Source organism: Schistocerca americana, chromosome 1 (genome assembly GCF_021461395.2).
Source record: "Schistocerca americana isolate TAMUIC-IGC-003095 chromosome 1, iqSchAmer2.1, whole genome shotgun sequence".
NCBI lineage: Eukaryota > Metazoa > Arthropoda > Insecta > Orthoptera > Acrididae > Schistocerca > Schistocerca americana.
This window is the reverse complement of record NC_060119.1, coordinates 897,836,596-897,858,543: the sequence shown is the minus strand read 5'-3', so window position 1 is coordinate 897,858,543 and position 21,948 is coordinate 897,836,596. Positions and strand designations below refer to the sequence as shown.

Sequence of the window (21,948 nt, the reverse complement as noted above, 5' to 3'; positions counted from 1 at the left end):
TATCATATTTAAAGGAACCATACTGAGATTTGGCTTAAGTGTTTTAGGGAAACCATGCAAAATCTATATCTGGATGGCCGGAGTAGGATTTGAATGGTCACCTTCTAGAAATCTAATAAAGTCTTATTCCTCTGCCACCTCGCTCGGTTCTAACAGGAAGACCATAATGTCAAGAGAGTCTGGCCTACACTCTATCGAGTAGCTCCCCACATGATACAAGTAAAAGCGCTGAAAAGGAGTTTAATGAAGTCCCAACGCAACTACGCTGTCAAAATTTTGCGGCATGTAGCATCTGTACCAGCCGCTACAGAGTGGAAGGCCGCCGCTTTCTGGCGTTCCCGCGGTGTGCGAAAGCTGCCTCACGAGAAGATGGTGGGTGTGGCATCTGCAAGGCCGGCTCCGCTCTGGCGCATGCGCGATTCGCACTTCCACGACTTCTCCCGTTTATTAAACACTCACGCGTACGTGCTCACAATGCTTTTCGCGGCGCTGACATTCACTAGCGACCTTCAGCAACGCACTTTTACTTTACGGGTCATTAAAACACAATAGCCAACTACAGGGAGATGTGTGCAGATGTACAGCAGTTTTGTGAATTACTAATCGCCGCAATCTTCAGTGTCTTCAATGCACACTGCGATAAACAACGTTAATTATTACCTTGGTGGCAATCATGATGGTACTCCTTTGCCTTGAGATTCGAAGAAACCAATTTCTTGTACGTGATAAGCAGAGGTTGTTAAGGCAGCGTTCAAGGACGGTTAGGCTAAGGAAATATTTCATCAAACATTCTTGTAGTCTGGTTTTAAAGATTCTTGCACATTATCCGAAACGCACACTTCGAAGCTGCAATAACAATAGTACACGTGAGTGTGTTCCGTTCTTTATAAAATATAATAAAGATCGACAATAGTTTGGTTGTAAATAGCCACTTTTTTTTGCTTCAAGAAAGACTTTTTTGCTTCAAGAAACATTGTGACATAAATGTTTTTGTTCATTCGCGAAGCCTCGATAACACACATATGTGATGGAGTGCCACCATTTAAGCACTGTGTGATATTTACAATCAGTAGGCATGCTTCTGAAGCCGGGAGCAGTAGTTTTGCATGCTCTACTTTAAAACAACACAAATCTGAAAGGTGACTATTAATGCGTTTTCGCTTGATTGTCATCAGTTCGAATGCATTATGCCTACTCGTGAATAGTAATGATGTTTTTATACTAACTTCTTAAGAAGAATTAATGGCTGAGCACTAACAACAGACATATACTCGATCAAAGAGCAGTGTGAACATAATATTTGGCTCAGGAAGGCTGTCGTGAATTACAAAAACCACCTCAGTGGCCGGCTGGTGTGGCCGAGCAGTTCTAGGCGCTACAGTCTGGAACCGCGCGACCGCTACGGTCCCAGATTTGAATCCTGCCTCGGGCATGGGTGTGTCATGTCCTTAGGTTAGTTACGATTAAGTAGTTCTACGTTCTAGGGGACTGATGACCTCAGAAGGTAAGTCCCATAGTGCTCAGAGCCATTCGAACCACAAAATGAGCCAGCTGTTGTTGATAGTAGTTGATATTTCCTTCTTTTTTCTGTTTCAGCATCTTCGAAACAGTCTGTATTGAACTTCACAGTTAAGTTAGTTAAACTGCGATTAATCTCGTATTTACTATTAGATAAGTTATCAGCAACAAGTAAACAATGAACAAGTTTTCGTTTGTTGGTTTTTGATTACAAAATTACTTTTGCAGCTATAAATTATGCATTGTTCCCACATTTTCTGAAAAAAATGGATCATAATTACTTGTCATAGTAGTGTAGTTACGCCAAAATTTCTCGACTTTGCACTGTTATTGAGTTAAGGGTGGCCATTATTTTTTGTTGTTGTAAGATAAATAGCAAAGTGAGTTAACACTGGATGAGAAATAGCGTTGATTGCATGAGAAACAAAAAGCCCTTCATCACGATAATGCACCAGTTGACATGGATGTTATGGCAATGTGGATTCGTTAGACTTCATTTACGAATCGTTGGGATATTCAGTGAATTAACTAGATTAGTCACTCGGTGACTTAACGTATTACCACGCATAAAGAAAACTGTTGTAGGAATTCGTTTGGAATTCAATGAAAAGGTCGTTAGCTCTAGATAGGTAGGTATTTTTTTTAATATTTCAGAATCGCACATAAAGGATGGAATATGCTTACCGAATAAAAGTTTGTCAATGTGTGCGACGTATAAAGGGAGTACATAATATTTTGAATGTAAGGAACGAGGAATATTCCCCTTCCCTTCGAAAAATGAAACAATTTAGCATGGATTTATATTTTAAAATTTCCTCCTTAATAGAGAGTAACTTATTTCCACTTTCTTGTTGATTTCTTTTTTAATTCAAAGAATCGTTGTACTATAAGAGCACTTAATTTTTTTTAAAATTTGTCTTGGTAATAACGGAATAAAGCGTTTGCCGTACGTGGCGTTCATTGTGGTAGCTCATAGTGATGCGAACTTTAGTATTAAAGTGTGAAAAAGTTTTGAGCAAAAGCCTTAGTCTAAATATGTTTGTTTACGCTAAACATCTTTCATGATAAGACTTAATTCATCACATGATTACTGTAATTACATGGGGTTTGAATGTATCCATACATGTTATAAAAATTGGATCTGTATGTATGTTCATTCCACATCTTCTCCTACTCTGCTGAACCTATTTCAACCAACATTGGTGCACGTATCACTTATTGTCTGGAAACAATCGCTGAGAGAGTAAGAACCACCTCCCTATCAAAGAGATGAGTGAGAAAGCAGCGTAGTCCACGAAGCGCCAATACCCTTCATCCTGTATTTGTGACAGCACTTAGTGACTTGCTACAAACTTTTACACATAATACAAAATCCTTGTGAAACTTCTTGTCGCTGATAATCGTTACAAAATGATGAAAGGGCAGATGTTTGTAACTCACTACATTTTCGCTGTTCATGTAGCATAACGTTTCAGTTTATTAATTCTTTGCTACTAATTCTATTCAAAACGTATTTCGTAGACGGTAGCCACATATACTGCTGAATGTGACGGCAGAATTAAATCATTGTACAGCACATAGTTCAGGAGATACGTCGTCGTAAACATTAAAATGCATGAAAATGAAACTATAGGGCGAAGTCCACTAGGGATACAGGTAAATGTGTGTACAAAAGGCCTGAAATATCTTAAATGCAGGTAACATATATTTGACATGTACGTACGCGGGCAAAGACCCAAGTAAAAAGCTCATCCTAAACCCCTGCAACGATTTCAAACAAATTTGGCACACGTAGTAGTTACGAGCTGAAAAGAAATATTGTGGGCGTAAGAAGCACCAGCCTTCTATTGGGGTGGAGTTGGTAATAATGTCGTGTGACTAGGGCCTCCCGTCGGGTAGACCGTTCGCCGGGTGCAAGTCTTTCGATTTGACGCCACTTCGGCGACTTGCCCCTCGATGGGGATGAAATGATGATGATTAGGACAACACAACACCCAGTCCCTGAGCGGAGAAAATCTCCAACCCAGCCGGGAATCGAACCCGGGCCCGTAGGATTGACATTCTGTCGCGCTGATCACTCATCTACCGGGGGCGGACGTGGAGTTGGTAACGTGCAGATAAGATGAGAAGATACACAGGGAGAGGAGGATATGGACAGAGGAGGAAGGGAGGAGGAGATGATGAACTAATAGATCGGAATAAATACATACCTGTGTAACGTCGGGTACTCAGTTGGTGCTGTATAAGGAAAGCTGTCTAAAGCTCAAGAATAATATGGTCAAAATTGCCAATTAGCCCATCTGGAAGCAAACGATCAGCGCTTTATTACTTTCGTGTGCGACTTGAAGAGCTTTAATCGGAATTTTGGGACCATTATAGTTGCATCGACGATTTACAAATAGTTTTCCTTGGGTTTCCAGATTTGTATGCGTTTGCGGCAGTGGTTTAAAGTTCCACGTTTTGAACTCTACATCTAGATATCAACACATCGGAGGCTGCTTAGCACACATGTTAGTCTGATATTACTAAAGATGATAAACCCTTCCCTTCCTCATATCTTCGCAATGATTTAATCAGTTACAAGGGGACTTACAGTCCAACGCAGACTCCTGATCACCACACGGTCCGGAGAAATGACTTTCTTATTAAGACCACATTCTTATACAGCTGAGAGAGATCCGCATGTAGTAATCTCTCTTAATTCGTAAGCTTTCTCCGCACATTAAAAATGGATTCATGACTGTCGGTCTGCTGTTTGTTTTTGGTTTTTTAGTTTTTTTCGAAGAATTGTTTCTATACTGCAGTGCGTAAACTATTAGACAGACTTAAAGAATAATATAATAATTCCAATTCCAAAGAAAGGAGGTGCTGACAGGTGTGAACATTACCGAACTCTCAGATTAACAAGACATGGTATAAAAATACTAACACGAATTCCTTACAGTTGAATGGTAAAAATTGGTAGAAGTCGACCTCGGGGAAGATCAGTGTGGATTCCGGACAAATGCAGGAACCCGCGAAGCAATACTGACCCTATGACGTATCTTAGAAGATACGTTAAGGAAAGGCAAAACTACGTTTATAGAAAATTTAACCTAAAGAAACCTTTGATAGTGTTCTCTGGACTACCCTCGTCGAAATTTTGAAGATAGGGGCAAAATACAGAGAGCGAAAGACTGTTCACAACTTGGACAGAAACCAGATGGCAGTTAATAGAGATCGTGAAAGGGAAGCAGTGATTAAGAAGGGAATAAGAAAGAGATTTAGCCTATTTCCGTCGTTATTTAGTCTGTATATTGAGCAAGCAATAAAGGAAACCAAATAAAAATGTGGTTTAGCAATTAAACTTCAGGGAGAACATACAAAAACCTAGGTTTGCTGAAGGTATGGTAATTCTGTCAGATACGGCATAGGACTTCGAAGTCCAGTTGAACGGAATGGACAGTCTTGAAAGGTGGACATAAGATGAACATCAACAAAAGCTAAATGAGGACAGTTGAATGTAGTCAAATCAGGTGACACTGAGGGAATTAGATTAGGAAACGAAACACTTAAAGTAGTAGAAGAGTTTTGCTATTTGGGCGGTAAAATAACTGATGACCGAAGTGCACGAGGATATAAATGTAGACCGGCAATGGCAAGAAAAGCATATCTGAAAAAGAAAATTGGCGTGAAAAGAAATCTGTGTCACAACTTTACTAGAAGAAGGGATCGGTGGATAGGTCACATTCTGAGATATCAAGAAATCACCAATTTAGTATCGAAGGAAAATCTGTGGGGAAGGGATAAAAACAGTAGAGGGAGACCAAGTGAAGAATACATTAAGCAGATAGAGGATGTAAGTTGCAGTAGTATGTGGGAGATGGAGGCTTGCACAGGATAGAGTAGCATGGAGAGCTGCATCAAACCAGTCCACGGACTGACAACGACATGCAACAGGCAATCTGTTGTAACACGAAACATGCTTATGGCAAGTTGCATACAGAGGGCGTAACTTTCCTATGCCGAACATTGTACTCAAAGTCGTACCAATGCAAGCTGAATTAAACTTTTTTCCTTCGAGTAAGCGAGTCGACATTGGCAGCTATATCCACGGTCTTTGTCCGCTGGTCAATGGCGACGCCTTCCTGCTATGAAACTGTACTGTTTACGTGCCAACTATGCGGCGGGAGACTGCATCAACGACTGCTTCACGGAAGGCTTGGAGCTTCCGGCCCTAACAGAGGCTGATGGACCTTCGTCGCGGCTTCGCTATTACGACGCAAAGGTTTCCAGCGTTGCGTAAAATTGCCGCAGAGCCGTCTGTTGCTGCATGGCGAAGGTTGTCTGTAAAAGGGGAAATTTCTGTGGAGAGTATGAATGAAGTGGGTACGGCAAGCGAGAGTATTCACGTCGAATATACGGCGTAGTTGATCCACTTACTGATGCAATACAGTGTATTACCATACAGGATAGTGTGACGTAGCTGAATGTAGAGACTTCTAAGGATTAAGATAAAACAGTCGGACGTTGGGTAACTTCTGAAGGGTAAAGGAAACTCTACTTGCAACGAATTTTCAAAACAGAGGTGTTTTTTCTTTCTTCTTTTTGTGAACCTGCCATTTAATAACACCCTGTTGACACCGCTTCAGAGACCTTGTACTGTTTTTGAAAATTGTTTCAGATGTTATTTATTCCTCCTCAGTGACAAAATTTATACGTTATAATTCACATAAATACTGTAATACTTAATTCATGAAGATATATTTATGTAGTACTGACCTTAAAAGCACATGCTAGATTCCTTTCCACATCCTGGAGACTACATTCCACGATATCCACGAAACAAGATTAGTTAATTTTGCTAAAGAGTCACTAGAGCAATAGACAGTCCACAGCGATTCATTTAGTGTGGCGCTACCTGGACGATGGAGAAAGGCCTGATAAATCAATGCCGGTTGTTTGAAACAGACCCCTGCAATTGAAGCTACCGATCCTGCTCGTGAATAAGGCACGAGGGACACTGATTGAGGTTCTCCGATTGTATGAAATCCTTTCTCATAATATGGAGTGGGTCGTCTGAATACCTTGGAGACGAGACAACACGCATCTCTACGAAAGACGGAAAAAACTGTTCTTGGAAATGACTCTGGTAGAGAACACAGTAAGATCGTACACTCGCCTCATATCGTCCAATGTTAAAAGCTTTTTGCAACTACTAACATGTGTGCACCAGTTACTGTGCGGAAGCATTACATGCGTGTCGGTTTTTAGCAGAACAATGCACCTGACCGCCTCTTCAGAAATATTTAAAACTCTGACTTGATGAGCGCTCTGCAGAAATTCTTATAATGGCTCCGACAATATACTAAGCCGATACGAACAAAATATTATGGGAGAGCTTAAGGTAGAGGTCAAACATTGAGCATGTAATATGCACTGTGATCAAAAGTATCCAGACATCCCCAAAAACATACGTTTTTCATATTAGGTGCATTGCGCTGCCACCTACTGCCAGTTGCCCCACATCAGCTACCTCAGTAGTCATTAGACATCGTGAGAGAGCAGATTGGGGCACCACGGAACTCACACACTTCGGACGTGGTCAGGAGATTGCGTGTCACTTGTCATACGCCTGTACGCGAGATTTCCACACTCCTAAACATACCTAGGCCCACTGTTTCCGATGTGACAGTGAAGTGGGAACGTGAAGGGAAACGTACAGCACAATAGCGTACAGGCCGACCTCATCTACTGACTGACGAAGACCGCCGACAGTGGAAGAGGGTCGTAATGTATAATAGGCAGACATCTATCCACATCTTCACACAGGAATTCAAATCTGCATCAGGATCCACCGCAGGTATTATGCCAGTCAGGCGGGAGGTGAGAGAACTTGGATTCCATAGTCGAGTGGGTGCTCAAAAGCCACACATCTCGCCGGTTAATGCCAAACGACGCCTTGCTTGGTGTAAGGAGCGTAAACATTGGACGATTGAACATTGGAAAAACGTTGTGTATTGTGACGAATCACGGTACATAATGTGGCGATCCGATGGAAGGGGGTGGGTATGGCGAATGCCCGGTGAACATCTGCCAGCGTGTGTGGCACTATCATGGAGGGGGCTTGCAACCCTTGTTTTGCGTGGCACTATCACAGCACAGGCGTACTTTGATGTTTTAAGCACCTTCTTGCTTCCCTGCTATTGAAGAGCAATTCGGGGATGGCGGTTGCATCTTTCAATACGATCGAGCACCTGTTAATAATGCACGACCTGTGGCGGAGTGGTTACATGACAGTAACATCCCTGTAATGGACTGGCCTGCAGAGAGTCCTGGCCTGAATCCTATAGGAAACCTTTGGGATGTTTTGGAACGCCGACTTCGTGCCAAGCCTCACCGACCGATATTGATGCCTCTACTAAGTGCAGCACTCCGTGAAGAATGGGCTGCCATTCCCCAAGAAACCTTCCAGCACCTGATTGAACGTATGCTTGTGAGAGTAAAAGCTGTTATCAAGGCTAAGGGTGGGGCCAACACCATATTGAATTCCGGCCTTACCGATGGACGGTGTCACGAACTTGTAAGTAATTTTTCAGCCAGGTGTCCGGATACTTATGATGACAGTGTATCTGCGTTCGTTGCACCATTCATTAATAACGTATCTTTCTAGACAATGAAGAAATGAAAGAAGCTATTACCAATGAGTTATTCTAATCAGGAGTTTCCTTGATGAGCTGCTGAAACTCTTCCTCGATTATAGTTAGGAATGCGTTGAGACTATCGCTAACTGTCCTCAAACCCTGGAGCGCGATATTAGCATCGATGAAATTGTCCTTAACGCATGGGCTCTTTCTCTCAACAAGAATGTTCGGCGTTTTTTTTAATTCTTTCTGGGCGAAGTCTCGTGCTCCATTGTACTTTCAGGTTTTTATTTACTTCATTGACGTACGTCGTACTTGCTCACTTCAGCACTAATTGTTGCAGTGGAAAAAAAATAGCCGATCGAAAGTCATCACTTTCGTTAAGTATTTATTCACGGATTTAATTTTGTTCTTACTGAGAGTATTCAATAATAGCAGACGGTAAATGACCATTCGTAAACGTTGATGCGACATGTTTCACAAACTCCTGTGTGGAATGTAAACTAATTTTTCTCCCTCTATACACTAGCTTATTGGACCCATCATGTACGGATTACCTTAGCTGTAGTTCATAACAAGGTCAATTTCTTTCACGAATTCAATCATGCTGAAAGCCTTTTCTTCTGGCTAACGATCATATTGCTCGTATTACGTCCAGGGCACTTACGTGGTACTGAGACGACAAAGGCAGATGGAATGAGGTCAGAGTCTACTGGGCTGTCGCTCAGAATGCAACAATAAAAATTTAGAGCTTAAACTTATTCTCTTCGGCTAAACCTGAATTACCGTTATCTACAGCATTTTCCTATAGCGTCATACCAGCACAGGATACTGCAGTGGCGTTTTGTTAACACTGATCTTTAGTTCCATGTTCGTTCATTATGCGGAACGGAAATTCTAGGACTGAGTATGCGCACTCGAGTTTTATCTCATTGTTGTCATCTGGGGCCCGCGTGGCTGAGGTAACTGGGAAATACCCGCTGCGCGAACCAAACAGCGCTGAACGAGACTACAAACTAATGGAGTTAGCGCTCTCCGTCTCCGCGTGTATCAGTTAGCACAATGACGCTGTGGAAAGCACACGTGTTGCTCATTCTGAACTACAACGGCTGTGAACATCTGTAGTGGAAGCACAGATGTAACGACGGTGCATGTCACGATTTTCCTTGTTTCTGATTAATTGCGAAAATAATTAATAGGAAATCACGGGTCTGGAAAGTAATAAGGTATTACCGAGCGAGGTGGCGCAGTGGTTAGCACACTGGATTCGCATTCGGGAGGACGACGGTTCAATCCCGCGTCGGCCACACTGATTTAGGTTTTCCGTGATTTCCCTAGATTTTCCTTTGAAAGGGCACGCCCGATTTCCTTCCCAATACTTTCCTAATCCGAGCTTGCGCTCCGTCTCTAGTGACCTCGTTGTCGACGGGACGTTAAACGCAAATCTCCTCCTCCTCTAATAAGGTATTACTTTCGGTGTTATTCCTGAGACGACAAATGTGAAGAGAAGACGTGAAAACTACCTGCACTGATCTGCAGCGTCGTCGTTGGAATTCTTTTGTCGTTACATCCGTTCCTCTTTAGTATCTCCCTATGACTATACTGATTTTAGCATCAAGAAGACTGACGAGGCTATTAACTGCGCTGGAACGAATTTGAATCAATGGGTCTTTCGTATACACAGGTCGTAGTATATTTGCTATAGCTTTGTTTTGATATATTCATTGGCCAACCAGTGGACATTAGATTTTAGAAATCTGTTTTATAGCAGTGTGTGAAATTAAGAATCCTGGAAACGAGAGCTTTAATAGAAGAAAGGCATTAACTATATATTTTTCACAAAAGTCCTCAAAATGGGCTTATTCGCTTGAAAAGGTGTGACGTGCAGCATCGGTGGAAAATTTTTTAATCAGGGAAACTCACTGCTTCACCAAATCATTATGTTGTTACCGTAACAATGGAATTTCAGAACTATGAATAGGAAACGAGTAGATTAGTTGAAACGTCACCTTGCGCTCGTTATGAACCAGGAGTATTTAAATGGAAATTAAGCGAGTTCTCCGTCAATCCAGACTGATGAGGATCCCGTACTGCAAAGTAATACCCCAGAAGAGGGCGGACAAGCGTAGTGTAAGCAGTCTCCTTAGTAGCCATGACGTATTTTGCAAGTGTTCTGCCAATAAGTCGCAACATTAAAAATTCCATATAGTTTGTCAGTTACAAAAAAAGCCCCAAGATGGGTTGTCAAAAAATAAAACAACCGTAACACCAATAGAGTTAAAACTACACGCCATGTCGGCGACCTCGCCTGTACTAAATTGAGGCGCCGCGGAGTCCATGTGACTTGCCGTGTAGATGTCAGGTGCCGCCATACCGGCGATATATTGAAATATTTTGAAATTATTCTCGGGAAATTTTTACGCAAATTAAAAAAAGTGTTACATGCTATCGAAATCACAAAGGTAAATCTTTACACCCGATCCACATACAACGATATTTCACCAATATAAATCACATATATGGAAAAATGGTTGTAATCTTGTGCAGATTACCGATTACCTATTTTCTTTCCATACAGCGTAACGCCAATCTGAAGAAGTCAGCACGATTTTGTCGAAACTAGTAATTGGAATAAAGGTTTTTAAATCAAGCGATCTTGGCTATCACAAATTTAACCCTAGAAAGGTCGTGCGAAAAATAATCTCAAGAACGGTCGGGCTGGGTCTGTGGGACCCAATAAATAAATCACTTGTAAAAATGACAAACAATATGTTTAGATCAAATGTATTTTTATTTTGATTAGGTACTACTAAATGCTATAGTGACATTAGTTCAGCTTACTGTTGAAAAGAAAAGGTGAAACATATACATCTTTGTAGTACTAAATGTCAGTAAGCTGAAAACAGAAGTAAATCTGACAGAAATAAGTGGTGGTGGTGGTGGTTAGTGTTTAACGTCCCGTCGACAACGAGGTCATTAGAGACGGAGCTCATGCTCGGGTTAGGGAAGGATTGGGAAGGAAATCGGCCGTGCCCTTTCAAGGAAACCATCCCGGCATTTGCCTGAAGCGATTTAGGGAAATCACGGAAAACCTAAATCAGGATGGCTGGAGACGGGATTGAACCGTCGTCCTTCCGAAAATCGAGTCCAGTGTGCTAACCACTGCGCCACCTCGCTCGGTACAGAAATAAGTATATAAATCGGAGTAAGTTGTAGAAATAAGAAGCAAACATGATGAACTTTCGTTGTATAAATGGAAATCATGAATTTGAAGGATAGTTCATGAAATATCGTACTCTAAAGTTATCACTTTTCAAAACAGTCGCCGCAAACCATTTCTGCATGCGCCAAGCATAACCAGAATTTGCAAACTTTGCAAAAGTTTTTAGTTTTGCTGTCCTTGCATTTGCAGCATCTTCCCCTTTTCTCTGGTTGTGAATCTTCGACTGTTCTTTGTTCTTCGGTACTGCAGAGGTTAGAGGCAAGCCTGCCAATATCGCGCGGGAGGTTTGGTTGGGTTGCGCGCATTGTCAAATATGGTGTTATGAGAGACTTTCCTAGTCTTCTGAGGTATTCTCGTCTAACAGATGCATTTTTGTTGGCTTTGAACACAATGTAGCCATTGACAGCTGCAATGTTCAACAACTGAAAAGAGACACTCAGAGGCCACCGTCTTGTCCCTCTAGCAACAGTATATTCATCACACATAGCATCAACGACGTCTACGCCGCCCTTGGTTTTGTTGTAGTACGTTATTATACTTGGTTTTTTCTTTCCACCGCTGTCACTGTCAATTTCGTCATCATGGTGCATTGACGAGAAAAGGAGTACTGATTTTTTCCGTTTTGGTACATATGAAAGTAGTGTGACATCTCCCTGAAATCCAAACATACTCGAGTGCCCTTCTTTGGACTTTTTGGGTAAAAAGTCCAACGGAATTTCAGGCTTATTTTTTTAACGTACCAACAACAGTAATATTCTTTTCTTGTAATAGTTTTTTGACGATTGGGTAAGATGTAAACCAATTGTCTATCGTCAGATTTCTTCCAGACCCTTCTACTGGGTCTACAAGACGGAAAACATCATCTGCCTAATTACTTTGTACGGTCCTTGGGGTTGTGCACCTGTATAAACTTCCAAATGTTTTATGTAGTACGTTTTAGAACAAGCCAGGATGAAGACCTTGATCCCATATTTGGCAGGTTTATTTGGGATATACATCATGAACTTGACCTGTCTCTGTATGGAACGAGCATTTCGTCCAAAGTAACGTTTTCTGACTGAGCATAATATGCTCTGCAGTTGGAGACAAACATATCAAGAATTATCTTTATGGCAGCAAGATTATATTGTGCTTTTCTTTCTTCCCTTGTATGGATGTTGTCAAACCTGATACAACGATTCAAAAATCTGAACCTCCTCAGTGACATACTTGCACGCTAGATTTCTATACGTGTCCCATCTGTATTCCAAAAGTCTTCAATATTCATTTTACCGCCATGCAATGTTCCAGCTAAGTAAAGTAGCCCAAATTTTCCTTCAGTTCATCAAAACTGGTAGGCCTAGCCATGTTCGGGTCACCTGCATAATTATTTCTAACTGAATAAATATAGATATTGGTTGATTAAAGAACTGTATCAATCAATGCATTGCTAAAAAATAACTGTCGTGATTCTAGCGGTGAATGTACATCCATCGCAGCTCGAATACTTCCAGGCAAATGCATTGTAATTGTTGTGACGTCATGTTCGAACGCTTTGTGGGAAACACGTTTTTCGCCATTTAGTTGCTTCATTGCTTCCTTTGTAATAGCGTATAGGTGACGTACCTGAGTCAGAGGAGCTGTTCTTTAATCAGCCTTAGCAGGTGCATCGGTGTCGGCAGATGACTGAACATCTTCCTCTTCATCACCACTTATTTTACTATTGTTGTCAAGATAACTGTTTATTTCGAAGTCTGGGTCCGCATCAGAATCGCCTGCTTCAGTCTGATCATCATACAAAATTCTGCAAATTTCTCTGTAAGAAAGACTTTCTCTTGCCATGTTATACTGCAGGCTACTGACAATGATAATTCGGTGTTAGGACATCACATATAGTTCACAAAATAACTAGTTATTCAATAATACACCAAAATAAAAATGGGGTTGCACCGGCAGTAATTAGTTACGTAAACGGTCGGGCTGGGTCTGGCAGACCCGCGCGCTTTTTGAAAGACTACCAAACAATAATTAAACAATGAAAAACCTTATTCACGACAATAATGCTTTCTCTCGGATGTTTCCGGAGGGTAGCAGGGGGCTCGAGTCAAATCAGCAACTATAAGAATATAAATTCAGTGAAACAAAAACCAGTGGGTCTCACAACCCAGCCCGACCGGTCTAGGGCTAAACTATAACAGAAATCACTCCAACAACATGTATAAGTTAAAATTTCAGTACTCAAGTGGATGACTTCACATTTTTCATTACTTAGAGACCTGTGATGAATTCATGGTATACGTTTGCTTCTTGTCTACAGCGGCCCATTTAAATCATCGCGCGGGCTCTTTTATCCACAAAGGTAAACATTAGTCCTTATTCACTTTTCAAAATAAATGAACCGTAGGTTTCTCACTCAAAATAAATCGTTCTGTCTCTTCGATAAACCCTCTGAATTCGTGATATGACAGCTGCCTGTATTACAGGAACATTAGGCCTAAGCAAGTAGAGACGTTTCCGCTGCTCACCTCCTCGCGTAATGAAAGTTGCACCATTCATCCCACTAAAGCTGATACCACACCGACACTCTTCAGATTCTGCCATCACCCGCTGCAGGCAGCGTTGAAGGACGCCGATCAACCCGCTGTAATCGTTAATTCCGCCGAGCCATTTTGTTCACCGGACGCTCGTTCACATTGCGATTGGTAGTCGGGGCAGCGATAAGACCAACTGCTTACTCGTGCGCAGTAAACGGCCCGATGGCGCTGACTCAGCGGTACCGCTGATCGCCCAAACGTGGCCAGGCTGTGCCGTAACACTTGCCGGCGGGTAACTCGGGCGTTTTAAATGAGCAGTGAGATGAGCTGCAGGCGACCAACGACCTGACTGCTTCCGAGCAACGCTCCGCCACCTCACGGCCGTGGTCACTCGGTGGTAAACAACGGTCCCGCAGTTGAGCAAAGCGTGCGGCGACAGAGCGCAAACAGAGTTGAAGGGAAGGGGAAGGGCAGTTTAAGGTAGACTGTTCCATCTGGACAACAGAAGACCACTGCCGACGAAAACACGGCTAGCGAATGGCTATCCACAAGTAGTTTGCAGTTAAGAGTCGAAGGAAATGGAAACTGCTTGAGGAGAGCAAGGCAGGGTTATATGTAGCCGATCCCTGATGTTCTTAAATTTATGCTCTGAGCAGTCCGTAACGATAAGTCATTGGAGAGGACACAAAGTTGTCAACAGAAATAAAAACTTCGGGGTTTTCTGGCAATATAGCAATTCTTTCAGGATCTGGAAGATCGGCTGACGGGGATGAATAGTTTATCGAAAAGACGTTATTAGGAGAACGCAAAGAAAAGTGAATTGAAGGTAGTCAAACTGTCACACGATACTTAAAGAATTAGACTAGGAGATGAGACACTGAAAATAGTAGAGCAGTGTCTGAGCAGCCAAGTAACTGACGATAGTCGAAGTAGAGAGGATGTAAAATTCAGACTAGCAATAGTGAGAAGAGCATATCTGAAGAAAGAGAAATTTAACATCGAATATAAATTTGTGTTAGGAAGTCTTCTAAACATAATACAAGTGTAGCCTTGAACAGTTCTGAAGAGAGAGTAAAAGCTTTTGAAACATGGTACTCTAGGATATGGAAAATAAAATGGGTAGATTGGATAACTAATTAGAAAATAGTGAAGAGGGAAAAAATGACACAACTCGAGCAAAAGATGGGATCGCTTTATAACAGCCCGTAGCACGCGAGACTGTAAAAGTTGAGAGCTGTTGCTTTACTAAATTTTGACAGTAGTCGTGTGACTAACGACCAGCTCAGGTAATAGGGCTTAGTTTCAAATCCTTCCCCGAAACATACCATGGTCATTGTACCAAACTATGCGCATTGTAAATATATTTTTGGGTCACTATCCTGTAATTAGGAGTACAAGCAAGGTAAAATTACGGTCGCCGGTGCAATTCGGACATAATTTTTATTGAGTAAGAAAGTTGAACCCAAAATTTATAAAGTTGGCACTAACTGTTTCGTGAAACAGCTGCCGAACGATGTTTTATGTGTAATATCATATACTTTACTGTGATATATTAATTACGGTTCTAAGCAAAGTAACGTTTAGAGTAACAAAGAAAATTAATGTGCAGCCTTATTTTCTTCACATTGGTATCCCATAAACACAAGTACACACAAATGAACACACTCTTCGCTCATTTTTCAAACACAGGAAAACTAAACAAAAATTCTCCGTTGAGTATTTGTTAAGTAATACTGTAATAATAAAGTTACGTTCAGATTATCGGTTCATTTGTCATGAATTTTCCATTCTCTTACAGCATAACGCAACAGTCAAGTCTGGAAATGGGGATTCTACACTGTGTTTCAGAAAGAATAACCCGATTAAAAAAAATCACATTACGTTATTTGAGATGTGCGTGGACAACATACTATTGGAAAGAGCAAACTCTCGAATTTTACATGGTTCCCGCTAGGTAGCATTAGTGTGCGCCCACTTCAATTCTACTAAAATGGTGTCAGGACAACAGAAAGCGTTTTTTGGTTGACGTTTTGAGCAGTGCGAGTCAGCAATCCTATTCAGCGTTACTATCGTACTCGATATGGTGTGGATCATCTTACAGCACAGAGCATTAGACGATAGCATGAACAATTCCGAGAAACAGGTTTTTTGTGTAAAGGCAAATCGCTGGGCCATCCGCGAGTGTCTGACACAGACGTCGAAAGGATTACTGAATGATGGCTCGGTCGCACTGGACCGAATGACTCAGCCTTATATTACGGGATTATTTCGTTTGGGGGCTTATGAAAGACACTGTTTATGTGTCTCCGTTACCAACAACAATGAATGAAGTGAGACATCGCATAAGAGCAGCTGTGGAAGCTGTAACTCCAATGTGGGAACAATCTGAATACCGGATTGACATATGGCGTGCATCTCAAGGGGGCATATTGAACATGTATGAAAAGGTGTGGAGAAAAACTTCTAGTTTCCTGTTCATTAAAAAACAAAATTCTTTGTTTGTTAGTTTCAGAAATATAGACGCGCCAAATAGGATGATTCTTTTTGGCACACCCTAAACTAAATTTTCTTTCTTTAACAGCCATGACATGATGAAGTCTAGATAGATGATTATTTTAACGTCCCGTCAACACTGGAGACAGAGCAGTATCTCAGTTGATTGGGGAGGGGGGGGGGGGGGGAGGGAAGTCGTCGATCTTTCACTGGAAAGAAACGAATCATCTTGAAGAATAAGGTGGAAGGTCTAGAGATGGCCAGTGACGTGCTTGCAGTGCTGCTTCTGCAGTGCACAAAGATATCTGGTGTATTGAGCGGGCTGTGTTTTGTGGTATATTAGACATTTGTGGTCGAGAAATAAAGTGCAGCGCTCAAGCGTTGATGCTTAAAAATGTTCTATGAATGAAATCGTGTCGGCGGGGTTAAAGTGAAAACGTTTTGCAGATAGAAAGAATATATCTGAATGCGTCGTAGGGTTTACGCGCGGTTCACTTCATTGGTCAGTGCATACTGCCAACGACAGTTGGCTAATGCCAGTTGACGGAGCGCAACATGTTGCTATCAGATGTGCTCCCTTGTTGCGTGTCAAGTCGTACCCCTATAATTTCGTGGAATGGTGTCTTACGGCGTCTGATTTCACCGTGGTTTGCTTTGCGGGGGACAAATAAGAGGGAAAAGTTTGTCGCACACTGTTGCTTCACTACAATTTGAATGCAGTGGTGTGCGTTATTGTTGTTCATTAGGGTATCCAGCTTTCAGTGCGATGTCTGTCCATGTTCAGGTTCAGTGATTTGAACATACGCTGGTGTTCAACAACACACAGCTCATAAACTCGCACGTTTGAATTTTTTGTTTATCCTAGAAAGTAAATTAATTCACAGCAATTACACATTCCTATTCCAGGGTACCATGCATGATTGTTTTAATCATTATATGTTAAGTGTACGTGCGTTGGTGTGATAGAATAAGTGAAGATGGGGATATGCGTATTAGGAATATGTAAAATTTATTAATATTAATAGGCTGCAGTAACAGAATGCTGATCTTTAGCTATGTGAGAATAGTAGTAGTAGTAGTAGTAGTAGTAGTAGTAACTCAACTGTCTGGCTTTAGAAGGACGCTGCAGCTTTCCCCAGTAGAGAAGGCCATACTCAGTGCGGTAGCTCGATAACATATTTATGGACGTGTAGTACTGACCTTGAAATGCCGAGGCTGTTGTGGGACGAATAACGATGAAGCTGGGATTTAAAAGCTTACAAGGTATCTACTGTTCTGTCGAAGCAAACACTGACAGTACTCAATAACCTCTATTCCAAATGGAAATCGTGACGAGAATTTCTCTTGTCTGTCAGTCCATCTCCGCCACACGATCATTTATTTTACTGTGTTCATAAAGTTCACTTACTAAGTCTTCGTTTCTTCTTGTAACATTAGTATTATATAATATTAATGCGCTTGATAACGTTACTGTACATACTGGGTATTGCAGTGCCGGTGTTATTCAGATTTACTATGCGAAGTTCCTTGGACATGCACACTAGCCCAGGAATAAAAAGAAAAATAATCAGATACAGCACATGGATATGAAACTAAGTCACAGATTTCTTCCACGACCGGAGTTGGAGCTAGATACGTTATGGTAAACTGTCACGACATCAGAGGTGTCGTTCTGTCCTGGATCGTAGCTCCCTGCGTCAATGATTCTTTAACATTATTTCCAGGTTGTGGGGACTCTTGAAATAAGCAGAAGCAGCTGCTGCCGGTGCTGCAGTGTCTGCACCTTCATTTCTGCTTGTTTCTACTCAATTCTGCAGGCTGACCGTATGTCGAGTGTGTTTACGGTAGGGTTCCCAATCGTAGCGTGCGCTGGGGCTGGAATTACTTCCTCTTCCAGTTTTGCTATATTCAGGCTTCAAATGTTTCCGGTGCACCATTATGAAACGTGTAGTTAAGCTCTCCTCGTCATCGTCAACATAATACGCACAGTCGTTACAGCGTAGAGGCAGCTGTCGTTTGTCGAGGGTTCAAACTGCAAAATTCACGATAATGCTAGACGGATGTGTCATACAAAAAAGTATTGATGTACACAGAATCACTCATAGCGGCATAACAACATTTACAGCAATAGATATTTTAAGTTGGTCATCCCAGCACTAGTTAAGTTGGTAAAATGTTTGTGGTCTGGAGAAGTAGCTCTGCTGATACGACTCTTAGCGTTCGCCTGGAGCAATTTGAGGGGTAACCATGTTCAGCGTAAACCCACTGCTCCAAATCGCTTCTTCCGTAGAACGTAATCTTGTGCTCTATACTGCGTGTAACTGGAGGGTAGTTATCTTCACAGATGAACGTTGCTTAAACACGTTTTCAAATGGCCAGGTTATTTAAATTCGACACGTCGTTTGAGATATTTCCAACTTTTTCGCAATTTGTGGAAACCAGTACGTGTGTGGCGATCGATAAATACATATCCGAAAGATAAACGTTGGTAACACAGTCGATTCTTCATTTTTACAGTCATAAGTAGAGATATTTGTCTCTCTTTAATGTGATGAGTTGCCCACTCTCTAAAGGATTGCCTCTGTGTGGCAATTTATCGTACTGTAGTATTAATCTTAAAACAGAAAGATAGTGCAAACGGTGATGTCAGGCTGGACGTATTTCTGTTAAGTCGTGACGTGAAACCTCCTGACAGATTAAAACTGTGTGCCGGACCGAGACTCGAAATCGGGACCTTTGCCTTTCGCGGGCAAGTGCTCTACCAACTGAGCTGCCAGCCTAGGGAGTGTTTCTGGCACACAGTTTTAATCTGCCAGTAAGTTTCATATTAGCGCACACTCCGCTGCAGAGTGAAAATCTCATTCTGAAGTCGTGACATATTCGTTAGGTAAATGAACTTCGTTGCGTGTAATATCCTGTAAGTAGGATTTTCGATACTCCGAGAAATCAGATTTCTCTGACCTTCCACCGCTCCCGTCATCGTGTTGTTGCCTTACTAAATCTGCAGATATTTCCTTAGGAAGACCATTATTTCGTCCTATTACACTTAAAAGTGCTATCCGCAAAGAAGACACCCTGTACAATTAAGAATCTGTGTAAAGTCTGTCACTATTTTAACAGTAGACATTAACATCATTCTTGTTCGAAGTTTGTCAAACTACATAGAGCTCTCGTATCGCTAAGGTGCAACCAGTTACAAACCAAACAGTTAAGTTCTTCTTTGAAGATACTGTTCTTCCAAAAAGTTCAGACAATTATTGCATTCGTGGAATATAAGCGACGTCAGCGCAGTATCTAAGATCGCACCTTTAACTAATAACAAGAGATGTGCATTCGACCAGTTTGCTGTACACAGGCAGCTTTAAAACGTTGACGTTGCCGTAAATCGCAATGGAGCAACCTCTGTAAATCAGGTGTTACAGATGTTCTGTAGAATACTTCGAAGAAGAGAAAAGGTTGTGCAAAATTCGTCCCGCACGCCTTGAATCCCGAACCAAAACGAGGAGTGGACTCCTGCTGCGACTTAACTGAAATGCAAAACGCGGACGGTTTTTATTTAAAAAAATAGTTGCCGGTGACGACACTTCGTGTTATTAATACGCACCTACCTCAAACGGCGAAAGTGCAGTAACACATTCGGTCAACGCTTCGACGGCAACCGACAGACAAGCTACCGTGGCGCGCGAGTTGATCATCCCAAAGGACTACTTCTGGCAGTTTAACATGGGTGTTTGAACGTTCTGTGCGCTATGCTCAGGTGGGGGAAGACCATACAGAGCACCAGGAACGTAAAAAAGCACTCCGTCTTCAGGCCACGGGTGGCCTACGGGGACGATCCGACCGCCGTGTCATCCTCGGTGGAGGATGCGGATAGGAGGGTCGTGTGGTCAGCACACCGCTCCCCCGGTCGCTATGATGGTATTCTTGACCGAAGCCGCTACTATTCGGTCGAGTAGCTTCTCAGTTGGCATCACGAGGCTGAGTGCACCCCGAAAAATGGCAACAGCGCATGGCGGCCTGGATGGTCACCCATCCAAGTGCCGACCACGCCCGACAGCGCTTAACTTCGCTGGTCTCATGGGAACCGGTGTATCCACTGCGGCAAGGCCGTTGCCAGGAACGTAAAAGCCATCATATTACTCTTCTCATTCGCAAGCTAGTAACCACGTGCTGTCACGTGATGACAAAGCACAGTGACATGTGCAGCGCTTACCACCGGCAATGAAACGGACCTTAAACGCCTTTAGAGCAAGGGCGTTGCTCAGCTGAGTTAGCCGCTTTCGCTCTAATTTTTACAATTTACGTGAAATTCTGGCGAGCTGTAGGCATCGCCATAATGTAAAATGTCGAAACAACATTCGGGTCACTGTTACAAATGGTCTCAATAAGGGTATTATTGCCTAGATGCTCACTAGTTACTGTCACCGGAACATTGGTTCATAGTTTCACATTATAATGCGGCCTACAACCATAAAGAATTTTGTGGAAACAGACTTCTGCTGTGAAAGCCTAACAACATTTATCTAACCATTTCTCAGGTTACGGGTTGAATGCTCTAAGTTTCATCCACGTTATTCTTTGATGGGACTGTAATTGTAACCAAGGTGTGTTGGACTGCTCTGATAAAGGTTAAAAATTGCATCGTATAATACAAAGCTACACTTCTCTATTTTTATGAGTATTAAAGATGACCGATTTCAGTTATGCATCTCACCACCTTCGGGTCACAAACAGGTATTCGCGCTATAGTAGTTTGATGACGTAATAAGACTTACATTTGGGCAGATGTATTAAGAACGGAACACACAAAAATTTCATTTAATATTGTAAGTTTGGAATGCTTAGCTAAATACCTTTTTGTGGCCAGATGTTCAGATGCATGACCCATTTCGACCTTCTGTAATAAAAATAGAAAAGTGCAACTGTATATCATACGACGAACTTTTTAAATAAAAGTGAATTAAAATTTCAATCGTCATTGGATAAGAACTTAAAATACGCTACGTAAGAGAGAGGTTGTTGTGGACAGCTGCTTGTGATATGTCTCAAAATTAAGTCAAATATTATCCTTCCCACTCGATCGATGCAGCTTGTTTTTCCACATACTAATAAGTTAGACTCCATGCTGAAAACAGACTTAGGATGCTGTTGTGCTTCTGTTGATCCTTGTTGTGACTCATACATAACCACTCTTTACTGCAAGCATTGAGTCTTTGCTACAAATTTTTGTGCTTCTGTCATCTTCTCTTTCCTACCAGACACTTCAAAAATTCACAGCATATTTAGGAACTTGCTAGAACAGAAATAAAATGGACAGTTCTGTATAGCATATTTTTCAGAATTAATTACGTGGACATAGATGTATATACGGAATCTGAGAGTAAAGGTAAGCGTGGATGCGACAATGAACAGAACCGTAATCCAACGCATGTGTGATGAAGGAAGTTAACCTGGAAACAGAGCAGAGCTCTTAACGCTGGACAGTTTTGGTTGAATAAAAGGTTTTAGAAATGGTTTAATTTCACATCAGCGCAGACATTAGGAAATCTGGTCGTGTTCGCTGGTGAGGAGGTGCCCA

The 21,948-nt window shown here is 41.9% G+C and overlaps 1 protein-coding gene and 1 pseudogene across 1 annotated transcript in view; one reads left to right on the top strand and one right to left on the bottom strand.

Annotated features, from left to right (window-relative positions):
* The window catches only part of LOC124547440 (major facilitator superfamily domain-containing protein 6-like), a 323,248-nt gene that overhangs the window by 29,161 nt on the left and 272,139 nt on the right, over positions 1–21,948 (top strand). The gene's annotated exons all lie outside the window — the stretch shown is intronic.
* Positions 20,368–20,485, bottom strand: LOC124556690 (annotated as a pseudogene).